Source organism: Lithobates pipiens, unplaced genomic scaffold (assembly GCF_037356315.1).
Source record: "Lithobates pipiens isolate NorthernLeopardFrog02 unplaced genomic scaffold, aLitPip1_a1.2 Scaffold_23, whole genome shotgun sequence".
In the NCBI taxonomy this organism is placed as follows: Eukaryota; Metazoa; Chordata; class Amphibia; order Anura; family Ranidae; genus Lithobates; species Lithobates pipiens.
Genome location: NW_027507785.1, coordinates 259656069 through 259669260, shown reverse-complemented (window position 1 = coordinate 259669260; position 13192 = coordinate 259656069). Strand labels below are relative to the sequence as shown.

The 13192-nt window shown below is 42.4% G+C and overlaps 1 protein-coding gene across 3 annotated transcripts in view; it reads left to right on the top strand.

Annotated features, from left to right (window-relative positions):
• The first annotated feature begins 11907 nt into the window (after nucleotides 1-11907).
• The window catches only part of LOC143928291 (uncharacterized), a 29369-nt gene continuing 28084 nt past the window's right edge, over nucleotides 11908-13192 (top strand). For 2 of the 3 annotated variants that reach the window (XM_077453085.1, XM_077453081.1), the window contains exon 1: nucleotides 11908-12050. The gene's annotated coding sequence lies outside the window, so the exon portion shown is untranslated. The remainder of the gene's footprint in view (nucleotides 12051-13192) is intronic. The other variant, XM_077453082.1, reaches the window with a different exon arrangement.

Sequence of the window (13192 nt, the reverse complement as noted above, 5' to 3'; positions counted from 1 at the left end):
TTCACACTGAGACTACAGGAGAACTCTTTTTCAGGCATTTTACATGCGCTATTTTTTTAGCCCAAAAAAAATAAAAAATACCTTGTGTGAAAGGGGTCTTAAGCCGGCCATAGATGGTTCAAATCTTGGGAAGGTCAGCAGTCCGGTTTGACCAGTTCACCCTGTATGGGCAGGCTGTACACAAGTCCATGAATCGATCAGCTTGGGTACAACGAGCCTGTCAGATTTTTCATGCAATTATTGCCAGCAGCTATAGCTATTAGCAATCATGCCTATGCATTCTCCCAGCCGGGACCACTCTCTGAACCCCCCAAAAGGAGAACACAATGGCTCTGAGGGAGGGATTCTCCCATAAATACTGACTGGTATTGCGTGGTTGCAGGGAAGTAAATCTCTCTATCTATGGCCGGCTTTAGGTTGCATCTGTTCATCAAGTGGCCACTAAATAAGATTTGACTTACCTAAGCTTTGCGGTTAGTGTCCTTAAAATTAACAGACTTCAGTGAATTCTAAAAAAAAAAATTCTTTATGTCCAGCCTTCCTTCTACTGCTTGAAAGTCAGTGAAAAATAAGTTAAGAATTAAAACCCAACTCCAGCAACAGTAGAAATGCTTCCTCGCAGAGGGGCTGCAAGGATTAGCTGCTCGTTTTTAAGTCTAAGGGGCAGAAAAGCAGTTTCACTTACCCGATCCTCTGCTCTCCAGGCAGATAGCACTCCTCGATGCTCTGGTAGTGGACTATCCGTTGGTGTCCTCACGTCCAATGGAGGCATATGTATGCGGTCTCTCAACGAGTGGCCCTTGAGGCCCAGTGGCCGCATATATGGGGCCCTGTGTAAACGATTTACTGTACCGAGAGTGCGCTCCTGCTTGCTTCCAGCATGGTATACGACAGGGATTGGTAAGCTTCTGACTTGCGATCGTGAGCTTTCCGATCATGTGAGGACCACTGTGACAGCCCATCCCAGCGGTCACATGACTCAAGTGCCCACCTTCTGGCTTTTGGCACTCTTAAAGGACCAGGAGGTGGTCTGTGAGAAGAGGTTAAAATATCAGAGGGCATCTAACTAGAGTTTCCTAGGGGGAGAAGTGGCTGCAGGCACCAGTCTTCAAGTGCAGAGGATCATGGAAGTAAAAGTGCTTTTCCTGGTACACTAAATATAAACGCACAGCTAACATGTTCAGTGTGGGGGCAACCCTACTGCAGTAGAGGATTCTTAACTAGGAGTTCAGCTTTGAAGGTCTTTTCCAGACAACATTTTTGTATAGTGGGCCGTTTGGCTACCACACTTGTGTCCGTGACTGTCTGAATTGCACACTGATGGAAGTATGTGTGGTGTGTGTGACTGCTGACCAGTGTTGTCTTTATTTGAGGTGGTAGGTGTGACTGCAAATACACAGAGACATAGGGCAGGATGCTTCTCATCTATGTTGTATATATCATTTTCTGTTCAACAAACCAGATTTGTACACACAAGAAATATTGTTTGTTTATGCTATTCTAGTATTATACAATTAATTTTTTTAATGCACCGATTGTGTATACAATATATTTTGATTTATATGGCATTGTATGTTGAAAAGGCTATTAGCTATTTAAATGACATTTTTTAGATGAAAATATTTTACTAGTTTTCAAAGAATATTTTTTTAAGATTTCATTGTTAATGAATGTGGTGGAATTTTTCATGAAAAAAAGCAATAAAAAGATTTTGTTTTTAAGTTCAGCTTCGTGCTTAAAGGATCAATGAATTAAATAAAAAAATGGCTGAGGCCCCTATACATAGTGTGATCTTTAAATTCAAAGACATGTAAATCAGTTGAATGCCCCCTACACACGATCGGACATTCTGACAATAAAATCCATGGATTTTTTCCGACAGATGTTGGCTCAAACTTGTCTTGCATACACACGGTCACACAAAGTTGGTTGGAAATTGTGAACGTCAAGAACGCGGTGACGTATGATGAGCCGAGAAAAATGAAGTTCAATAGCCAGTGCGGCTCTTCTGCTTGATTCCGAGCATGCGTGGAACTTGTGCGTCGGAATTGTGTACACACGATCGGAATTTCCAACAACTGATTTTGTTTTTGGAAAATTTGAGATCCAGATCTCAAATTTTGTGAATCGGAAATTCCGATGGAGCCTACACACAGTTGGAATTTCCGACAAAAAGCTCCCATTGAACATTTTCTGATGGAAAATCCGACCGTGTGTACAGGGCATAAGGATTAACAGTGGTACATGTAGACACCACAAGGATCATGCATGTCTGCAGTATTGTTAGCTCAAACAATGTTTATGCCATGGCATGTTCACTTTAAACGGCTTATATCATGATGCATAATCCTCTCCAACCAAATTACTAAATGAATGAACTTTAACGGCACAAAAAATTCATGGAAACCAAAACTGTAACTTTTATGGGCTTATGACTTTTATTCTTTCCATCACTTGGACTGGACTTACATGCAATATTACTGATACTAGTTTTAATTTTTTCTTGCTTTAACTCTTGTTGACAGCAATTGAAAAAGTCTTGTGTTTGTTATTTTAATAGTAAAAAACAAAACATATACTTACCTCCTATGTTGCAGTGGTTTTGCACAGGGCAGCTGAGATCCTCCTCTTCTTGGCTCTTAGCCCCTCCGTCCTGTTGAGTGCCACCCCGCAATGGATACACGGAGCTGCCGTTTGGCCACGTCCTCTCTCTCACCTTGTTGGCTGAGTTTGACAGCAGTGGGAGCCAATGGTGCCGCAGCTGTGTCTCAGCCAATCAGGAGAGAGATTTGGTGACAGATTGGGCTCAGGTAATTATTAGGGGGGCTGAGGGGGCTGCTGCACACAGAAGGCTTTTTATCTTAATGCAGAGAATGCATTAAGATAAAAAACTTCAGACATTACAACCCCTTTAATATCTTACCTATGAGAATGTATATATTGTCTTGTTACCATCTTCACCATACAAACTCTGGGGGGAGTCGGATGCTTGTTTATACCTTGTTCCTGCAGGCTTCCTCTCATCTGCATGACATGTTCTCTGCTTCTCTTTGGCTCAGTCTGCAGCTGCAGGCAGTCTGATATCATGATGTACTTTGCAAGAGACCAGAACTTTTTTTTTTTCTCCCAACTGAACAGAAGAACAAGGTCTGTCAAAGAAAATGTAAAACATTCTCAGGAGATTGCTTAGGGGTACTATTTTAAAGGTGAAATCCAGACCGATATAAAATACTCAAATTTTTGCAGCAGTGTAAGTACCATAGTTTGACTTGGTAGAAGTCTGTTGTGGGGACTGGAGGACGAAAAAGCAGACTAAAGAGCTAATCATGTAATGAATAAAATAGTGTTGTGCTACCCAAACAAATAATGTGTGCAAATCAAATATACTACGACAAGGTATATTTTATATATCTCAAAAGTACTATGACTTTTTGAAATCTTCAATTAGTCTGCTTCTCCCCAAAGGTGACAAAAGTCCAAACACATATAATTGGATCAATAAAGAAATAGTCCAACAAATCAAGTTATAGTGCCAAGGCCAAAGGGTTTTAACTAACCCTCCATTAAAATAATAGGTGGAACATGATCATCCTTAAAGCAGAATTTATAGGTCAATTCCATTATCCAGAATCCAAGAAACCGCAGGTTACTGTTGGTTGTGTTGGGTCTATTCCTGTTATACAGGTGCAGGTTCTGTATCTGTGACCTGTTTTACATTACTTAACACCAGTAAGAAGCAGGTAAGGAGAACCATATGGCACTCAAGAAGGTTGTCACTTTTGCCTTATGGTAGGACAACACTGATAGAAGTCCAACATATCATGTAAAGCGTCTCACCTCACTTCCTGTCTGGTGAAGCCATTATCGCCAGAACATTGGTGAGGTGAAATCTCACCAACCGAGAGAAAGCAGTAAAACGGAAGAGTTTACCGAGCTTGATGATTGTAGTTGTATTCCATGTTACAGTTCCTGAAGTTTTGTAGTTTACAGTTCCAGAAGTCTTGTCTTGCAAATAAGGCAGCCCCGCTGTTTGTAATTTTAAAGACGCTTCTAAAGTTTTTTTTTTTTTTTTTTATATATATATATGTAAGTGCATGAATTTTTAATGTGGTATATCCCGTACTATGCCGTGAGGGGCCCTTGTGTTCTGTGAGTTGGTTTGCAGAGCTGCAGGAGTGGAACACCTGAATTTTTAAAGGGGTATAACACATTTTTTTGGATGGTTGAAAGAGGCACCATAGAGTGGAGAGGAACAGTATCGTGATAAAGGCTGGGAGTGACCCCTAAAGGGGGGAAGTGATATTTGACATGAACATTGACAAGTCAAAGTCTGAAGGTGAAGGCATTGGTGAAATGGTGGGAGTCACTACATATGTGGTTGGATTTTAAAAACACTTAACGGTATATTTTGTGCACTCTGATATCATGGAATAGAAGAGATCCACATATAGAGACTGGTGGAATTAATTGTATGTTTAATGTCGGGAAAGGATTGAATGCGCTTAAAAGAGAAATAACACTACAGACACTTTTTCACGTTCTGTATTGTATATGCATATACACTATTTGATTATCATATTTTATCACATATGGGTTTATTTATGAATGTTTTATAGAGATTTATAGGAAGTGCAACAACGATATATATTTGGTTATATCAGGGCTCGACAAAACCCGGGCGCCAGGTCGCATTTGCGACTAGAATTAGCGACCTGGCGCCTGGGGCAGCACAGCGGGGGGTATCCTGTCTCCGTGGACCCCCCCCCGGCGTGATCGCGTTGGGCCGTGCCGCCGGCAGCCGGTAATTGAGCCCCCGGCTTTGAGGCTTTCTGTGGTCCTATGGTTCCTTCTGGAATCTGGCGCCCTCTTGTGGTGGCCGTTGGAATTACAAACCAGCAATGCTAATATATAATTTTATTCTAACACCCTAGAGAATAAAATGGTGGTCGTTGCAATACTGTCTATCACACCGTATTTGCACAGCGGACTTACAAGCGCACTTTTTTGGGGAAAAAGAATTTAATAAAAAAAAATAAGACAACAGTAAAGTTAGCCCATTTTTTTTTTTTATATTGTGAAAGATAATGTTATGCCGAGTAAATCGATACCCAACATGTCATGCTTCAAAATTGCGCCCACTCATGGAATGGCGACAAACTTTTACCCTTTAAAATCTCCATAGGCGACATTTAAAAAATTCTACAGGTTGCACATTTTAAGTTACAGAGAAGGTCTAGGGCTAGAATTATTGCTCTTACTCTACCGATCGCAGCGATACCTCACGTGTGTTTTGAACAACGCTTTCCTATATGCGTTCGCTTCTGCACACAAGCTTGGCGGGACAGGGCGCATTTTAAATTATTTTTTTTTCTTCTTATTTTAACGTTTTTATTTTTATTTTTTTCACTGTTCTTTAAAAAAATAAAAATAAAAAAGTGTGTCACTTTTATTACTATTACAAGGAATGTAAAAATCCCTTGTAATAGAAAAACGCATGACGGGTCCTCTTATATATGAGATCCGGGGGGTCAGAGAGACCTCACATCTCATATTTACACTAAAATGCAATTTAAAAAAAAATTGTCATTTGAAAAAAATAAAATAAATAAAATGTCCCTTTAAGAGCTATGGGCAATGACTTGGAGACAGGTGGGGGGCTGGGGCCTATCTTCCCCTCACTCGTCTCCATGTCAGGCCAGGGACAGGTCCAGATCGCCGTCACGGACCTGGCTCCTAACTTTTTTAGCTGGCTCCTAGATTCCAAGCAAATTTGTCAACCCCTGGGTTATATGGCATGTGCGTACACGTGATTTTTTTAATTTTTTTTTGTAGCATAAGGAGTATTACCAGGTAGTGCTGGATTACCCTCCCCCCTTTAATTGTCGTGCGAATAAGATTAACTTGGCTCTGTGTAATGCAACATCATGACTACAGTGGCCTGTGTTCTATGGATTAGAGCAGTGATTCTCAACCAGGGTTCCTCCAAAGGTTGCTATGGGTTCCTTCAGAATTGGGCAATTTCTGCATCTCCGATAAGTTCCCACTGACACCATTGATCTTTTTAGCCATCTGTAATGAGGCAATTCTTCCCAATGCCCACAAGTGTAAGGACCATTCTTCCCACTGACCATCACACTATTGTATCACGAGTTGTAGATTTCTAATTTTTAGCAGGGGTTCCCCGAGACCGGAGAACTATTTCAAGGGTTCCTCTATGTTGAAAAGGTTGAGAAAGGCTAGATTAGAGAGTCAAGTCAAAGAATTTGAAAGTAATAAAATCCTTGTAACTGTCTCCGATGGGAGCTATCACACGAGGTCAAATCTTTAGCATCCTTAGGCATATCAGATGGTAGAAGACAAAGCAGGAATATGGCCAGTTAAAGAGGGATTCCACCAAAAAAAAAAATATTAAAAGCCAGCAGCTATAAATACTACAGCTGCTGACTTTTAATAAATGGACACTCACCTGTCCCGGGGTCCAGCGATGCCGGCAGCCGAGGCCGATCGATCGCTCAGCTCTTGGCTGCTGCCGTCACCATTCTAGGTGAGGGAATCAGGAAGTGAAGTGAATCGGCTTCACTTCCCGGTTCCCTACTGCGCATGCACGAGTCGCGTAGCGCAATAGGAAATCTCCGCTCTGTCACTGGGACCCGTGTGTGTCCCAGCAGACAGCGCGGCAGGGCAGGAAATGGCGTAGACTCCCACGGGAGTCTATGCCCGGAAGTGGGTGTAAATACCTGTCTTTGACAGGTATCTCCACCCCCCCTCCCCCCTGAAAGGTGTCAATTGTGACACCGGAGGGGGGGAGGGATCCGATCAGCGGAGGTTCCACTTTAGGGTGGAATCCCGCTTTAAGCTCAATGTGAGCTTTTAAGAGCGTGTGTAGAAGAACTTTTACTTTTAACCCAAAAAACATATCTCTGGACAGGACCAGTATATATGTAACGGCATTCCTGAGTGTTTCCAATCTCTCCAGCAATGGTCAGGGATACTGGGACTGAAGGAATGTAAGCAGGTGATATTGTAACAATGATAGAAAATTGTGTATTGATTTTCTATTATAGGTTGTGTATATAGAAGATTTGTGGACATAAATGTTTCCCCGTTCTTCAGGAGGGAATTTTCTATTTAAAATGTGTTCCCACTGTATCATATAAATGTGTCAGGGCTGGGGGGCCATTCAACTGTTGTAAATGTCAGGAACCAGAACTCTGCATGTTGCATCTGTAATGCAAAGCTTTTTAAAGGAGGTAATTGAGGGAAAGGTCCAGTTGAAAGAAGTAGTGTGCAAAGTGTTTAATTTGGAGGAAACTAAACAGGGCCTTAAGATGCAATTCGTATCCTTTTTTTTTTTGTTAACCACCCCCCCCCCCCCCCTTTCATGACTAGGCCATTTTTTTTGTAGTGCAGCACTGCGTTACTTTAACTGACAATTGTGTGGTCGTGCGACACTGTACCCAAATAAAATGTGTGTCCTTTTCTTCCCACAAATAGAGCTTTCTCTTGTTGATATTTGGTCACCTCTGTGTTTTTATTTTTTGCGCAATAAAAAAAAAAAACACCATTAAAAAAAAAAACTATTTTTTACTTTCTGTTTTAAAACCTATGCTATCAAAAAAAAAAAAAAAATCTAAATTCAATTTAGGCCAATATGTATTCTGCTAAATATATTTTTGGTAACAAAAATCCCAAAAAGCGTATATTGGTTTGCGCAAAAGTTATAGTGTCTACAAACTATGGGCTATTTATATATGGATTTTTAATTTATTTACTAGTAATGGCGACGATCAGCGACTTGTAGCAGGACTGCAATATTGCAGAAGACAGATCGGACGATAACACGTTATCGGTGACCAGTGACACTAATAAGTGATCAGTGCTAAATATATACACTGTCACTGTACTAATGACACTGATTAGGAAGAAGTTATTGGGGGCGATTAAAGGGTTAACTGTGTGCCTAGCCAGTGTTTGTGTACTGTGTGGGAGGTGCTTTTACTAGGAGAAGGCATGGAGCCATGCCTTCCCTACTGACAGAAAGGCAATTTGCCTTATTTACATAGGCAGACTTTGGTTCTGCTTCTGTAATGAATGATCAGCGGCAGACATCGAGTCCATGATTCCCGCTGTGCATAATCACAATGGAAGCGAGCCAGCGGTATGCATTCGCGCCCGCTACCCGGGAGTCACACGTGCATATATACACAGCGGCTGCCCTCTAGCAGTAAAATTGCTATAGGGCGGTCGTGAAGCTGGTAAAGTAGTAAAACGGCTCACCTTCAGAATATTTGCAGAGGAAACTGAAATTACCAAGTCAATTGTTTCTGAAATTGTGACTCAGGATTTGAACATGAGAAAGGACCCCATTTTGGGTAGTGTGGATAATGTCCAAAGAGCCACCGTTATGCAGGATCTGAACGCCATCCCACTTGAAGACTTGCAGAGAGATGCTGTGAAGAAGGGAAAAAAATGGTGGGAGTGTTGTGTACACTCACAAGGTGCACACTTTGAAGGAGACACTGTTCGATTGTAACCGTTTTTAAAATATAATTCTCATTCCTTTCTGCACACACCTTGTATATTACAAAGGTGAATGACACACACACCCACACACACAGGTTGGACTGGTGTATTTATGGAACCTTACCAACTATGTAAAGATTCCACAGTAGCACCATGTGCTGTATAAGGCTATTAGGTGAGGCTGGAGTGCAGAGAAAGGCGTTGTAGACTCCAGGTAAACTTATGCGTGTTCCTGATTCCTTGTGTAAACCTCGTATGATGGGGTACAAGTCCCATGAGACATTGCAAGACCCCAACAATCACAGGCATGACTCCTAGAGGCAGAAGCATGATGGGATTTGTAGTTTCAAAACAGCTGGAGAGCCGAGGTTCCCTACCCCTCTAGACCTCACATGTAGCTGAAGGTCCTCATATTAGTTACAATGAATTTGAGCTAACCATAGCTTTTCAATCTATGTCCATTTTTATTATATGAATATATAGGGTAGACCACAACATTATAGGTCTAAGGTGAATTGCATAATAATATTTAATAATGTCAGGGAATTGCTGATTCTCCCTGAGCTGTAGGGATCAGTAGAGCAACGTTTTCTACTCTTATATTAATTTTGTTCCACATTTTTATGCAATACAGTAGTTGTCAAATTGGTTATTAAGCACAGTTTCAGTAAAAAAAATACACTTAAGGTACATTTTTGCCATAAAAATGCAAAATGTTACCCAATTTTTGGTAAAATATAAAAGATCGTATTGTACTGAGTAAATTGATACCCAGAATGACAAGCTGTGAATTGGTTGTAAACCTCAGCCCTGAAATATGAACAAACACTATCCCTCTATAGCGTGTACTTGTCTCAGTCCAGAGCTCTAATTGTCCTTCGCTACCTTGCTCCTCTGCTATCTACTTGAGAAACTGCTGATAAGTTTTCCTGACACCAGGAGGTAAAAAGGTGATATGGGAGGGATCTCCAGTACACAGCCAGTGATTGACAGAATCAGCTTAGTTTCTGTGTGCTGTGTAAAGGGGGTGTGTCCTTTCCTTCCAATCTGCTTTCTGAGCTGTCCTCACAGAGCTCTACAGTGTGTAATTTCAGTTCCCTGTCTCCTACTTTCTGAAAGCTCAGACAAGCTTTATAAATTCTGTTTACAACCACTTTAAATGTATGTGTGCCTGCAAAACAACAATGAACCTCAGTAACCCCCCTACATGTAATCAGTGTGAGTTACTTGCAAATAGTTATCCTAGAATTATTGCTCTCACTCCATCAGAGTGGCAATATGTAAAGTGTAGTGCAAGCAAGGTGAAGGGACAGGTGCCAGTGAAGAGTGGAAGGCCCTGTTGTGGGGTTGTAATCTGCATCAGCCAAGCTGGGCCTTGTTTCGAGTTCCCAAGGGATTGATGTTGTCTCCATGTTTCCACCTTTCAGAGGAACTGGAATTCTAGTGTGCCCTATGGCAGTGATGGCGAACCTTGGCACCCCAGATGTTTTGGAGCTACATTTCCCATGATGCTCATCTTCACTACAGAGTGCCGGAGCATCATGGGAAATGTAGTTCCAAAACATCTGGGGTGCCAAGGTTCACCATCACTGCCCTAGGGAAAGGGAAGCGGCACCACGACAAGGTTCTGTGATGACTGCCCTAAACTGAAGCCAAATGGTATTCTGATCCTGAAGGGATTCATTCCATAATGAAGTGCTCATCTGAGTTTACTGTTATGCAGCAACCTCTGTACTCATAAGACTTGCTTCTGCAAAGTGGGTGGGTTGTTCTTGCTCCAGCTGCTCTGACCGAGGTATTCTTTTATAGCAAAAAGAGGAGGGCTATTGTTTCAAGTGTGACTCTACCAAAGGTTCAGTAATCAGATTAGGGATCGATCGATTATTGGTGGGGCTGATTATCCATACCTCCCAACATTTTGAGATTGAAATGAGGGACACCTACTAGCAAACGTATGTAGGAATAGGCCACACCCCTTAAAGGATAATTAACCAAAAAAAAAGGTTAATTAATCCACAAGGGCTTTTTTTTTTACCACTACTATTCCTTTTATATTGGCTTTTAACATTTACAAATGCAGCAATTTAGAATTTGGATGAAAGGTTTAGCACTGGGAAACACATTTTGAAAGATAAAAAGTGCAATTTATATACAACTATATAGATCAGACCAAAATGAGGGACAAATCGGAGGGAAAGAGGTTACTGTTAAGCAGCTTGAGGGGGGTAACGTCAGTGCCCAGGTGGCCGTTCCTTCAGAATGCACTGATGACATCATCGGCTGCATATATAGTAAATATAGTTACAGTACCTATAGGTAAGTCTATAATAAGGCTTACCTATAGGTACAAGTCAAATATTAAACTTTACAACCACTTGCCGCCCACCATATAGCAAAGTGGTTGTGTTATCCTGACCAGATGTTATATAACATAATCGGGATAACAAGCCACTGCGCATCCATCGTTCTTGTGGCATGTCACTCTGACGGAGACTCTTTACCATGTGATTAGCCGTGTCCAATCACAGCTAATCGTGATGTAAATAGGAAGAGCTGTTAATTGGCTTTTCCTCACTCACATCTGACAGATGCAAGTAAAGGAGAGCCGATTGGCTGGTCTCCTGACGGGGGGGGGGGTGGCGACTGTTAATCAGCACAGCAACCCCTGACACCCCCCCCCCCCGTGGATGCCCGCATCCCTGGTGGCAATGTGAGCCCACACATGATGCAAATCAGTGCTGACCAGCAATACCTGCTGGTGCCTCCTAATCAGTGATGCCCATCAATCAGTGCCACCCATAAATATCCATCAATGCAGCCTTAGTGCCCATCAGTGTCGCATATCGGTGCCACCTCATCCAATGCCTGTCAGGGCAGCCTCATCAGCGCCCATCAGTGAAGGAGAAAGCGTACTAATTTACAAAATTTTAGAACAGAAACTAAGGAAAACTTTTTTTTTTTTTTTCAAAATTTTCTTTATTTTTTTTTTATTTGTTTAGCAAAAAAAAAACGCAGAGGTGATCAAATACCACCAAAAGAAAGCTCTATTTGTGAGAACAAAATGATAAAAATGTTGTTTGGGTACAGCGTAGCATGACCGCGCAATTGTTATTTAAACAGCGAAAGCACTGAAAGCGGAAAATTGGCATGGGCAGGAAGGGGGGGCAAAGTGCCCGGTATTGAAGTGGTTAACACATTAGGGCTGTTAATGGGTGCTCACATTTCTTTGCAAGTCTAAATGAGCCCTTATGCACTTTAAAACAACTCCCAACAGTTTAAAGCAATTGATTGAATTATGTATCAAAAGCAAAGTGTTCTAAATGGTTGGACTGTAGAGAGGCTCAGAATAGTCACCTGCAGGTGGCGGTGTTCTCCCTGCTGGACCCGCCCTGCATTCCTCCAAGCAGAACGTTCCATAGCGGGTGAGATTTCCGGGGGAAGGATTATTGTGCTGCACAGGGAAGAGAGAAGTCTGAGCTGTCACAGAGAAGTGTTGGTGGAGAAGAGCTCTCCCCTGTACAGCAGAGGTGAGTGTCCCAGCTTCATGCTCTGTCCTTGTCATCTAGAGATATTAGAGGGAGGATTGCACTGAGGACAGGCACAGGGTGTATTCTAATGGGGGGTGATGGGAAAAGTAGCTTTCAGTTTCGTTTATCATCTTCTGTTGTTTTCTAAGTCTGTCCAAGGAGACCAGGAAGTCATTTACTAATGCAATAGACTGTTCCCTGAGCTTTGTACATGAGGAGCTTTACTTCAGTCAGCTTGTCATATTCCAGCAAGAATCCTGCTTTATTTATATTTTATATTTCCCTCACACATGATTGGGTGGGGGGTTCAGTCCTCTGTCACATCGCTGCGGCTTGTCATGCGATTTGACAGTTTCAAATCACATGACAAGCCGCACCCTGTTCTCCGCAGTCAAATCAGTGTGACTCCGTCGTAGTTCCATCGATTGTGAAAGTCGTTCCTGCACTGCTTTTTGTAATTTCAGGTGCGACTTACATAGATCTCTGTGCATGAAGACACACATGTCTTCCAAGTAGAGACGGGGCTCAGGCGTGTTCCAAATCCCAACATGAAGCCGACACTGCACCCAGCTAATCGCAGGCAGCGAGACATTTCCCGGGCCTCAGCTGCACAGATCAGGAAAGGTCTCCCTGCCTGTGATTAGCCGTAATTATTGGGATGCTCCAGCCCGGGATCGGCCTCCCTGGCACTTTCCCCTCTACCCTTCCTGACTGTCATTAGGGTTGCACTGATACTAGTATCAGTGTTGGTGCCCATACCGAGTATTTGCACAAGTATCGGTACGTGTGCAAATGCACCGATACTTTCAGGCTCGGTTCTTTAAGCTGTCAGTGGATCTCCCCAGTGTTAAAGAAGTCCGGTAAGTGCAGCTGTCAAAAAAAAAAGCAGCTGGCGATGATTATTCAAGCGGTGGGCCAGCTTATTTATTTATTTTTTTTTTTTTTTTAAGTCAGCAGCTACAAACACTGTAGCTGCTGACTTTTAATAAGCACACTTACCTGTCCAGGGTGCCCGCAATGTTGGCTGCCAAAGGCCGACCTGTCCCTCAGCTCTTGGGTCCCGGTGCCGCCATTTTATCTAAGGGAAACAGGCAGTGGAGCCTTGCAGCTTCAATGCTCGTTTCCTGCTGCACATGCGCGAG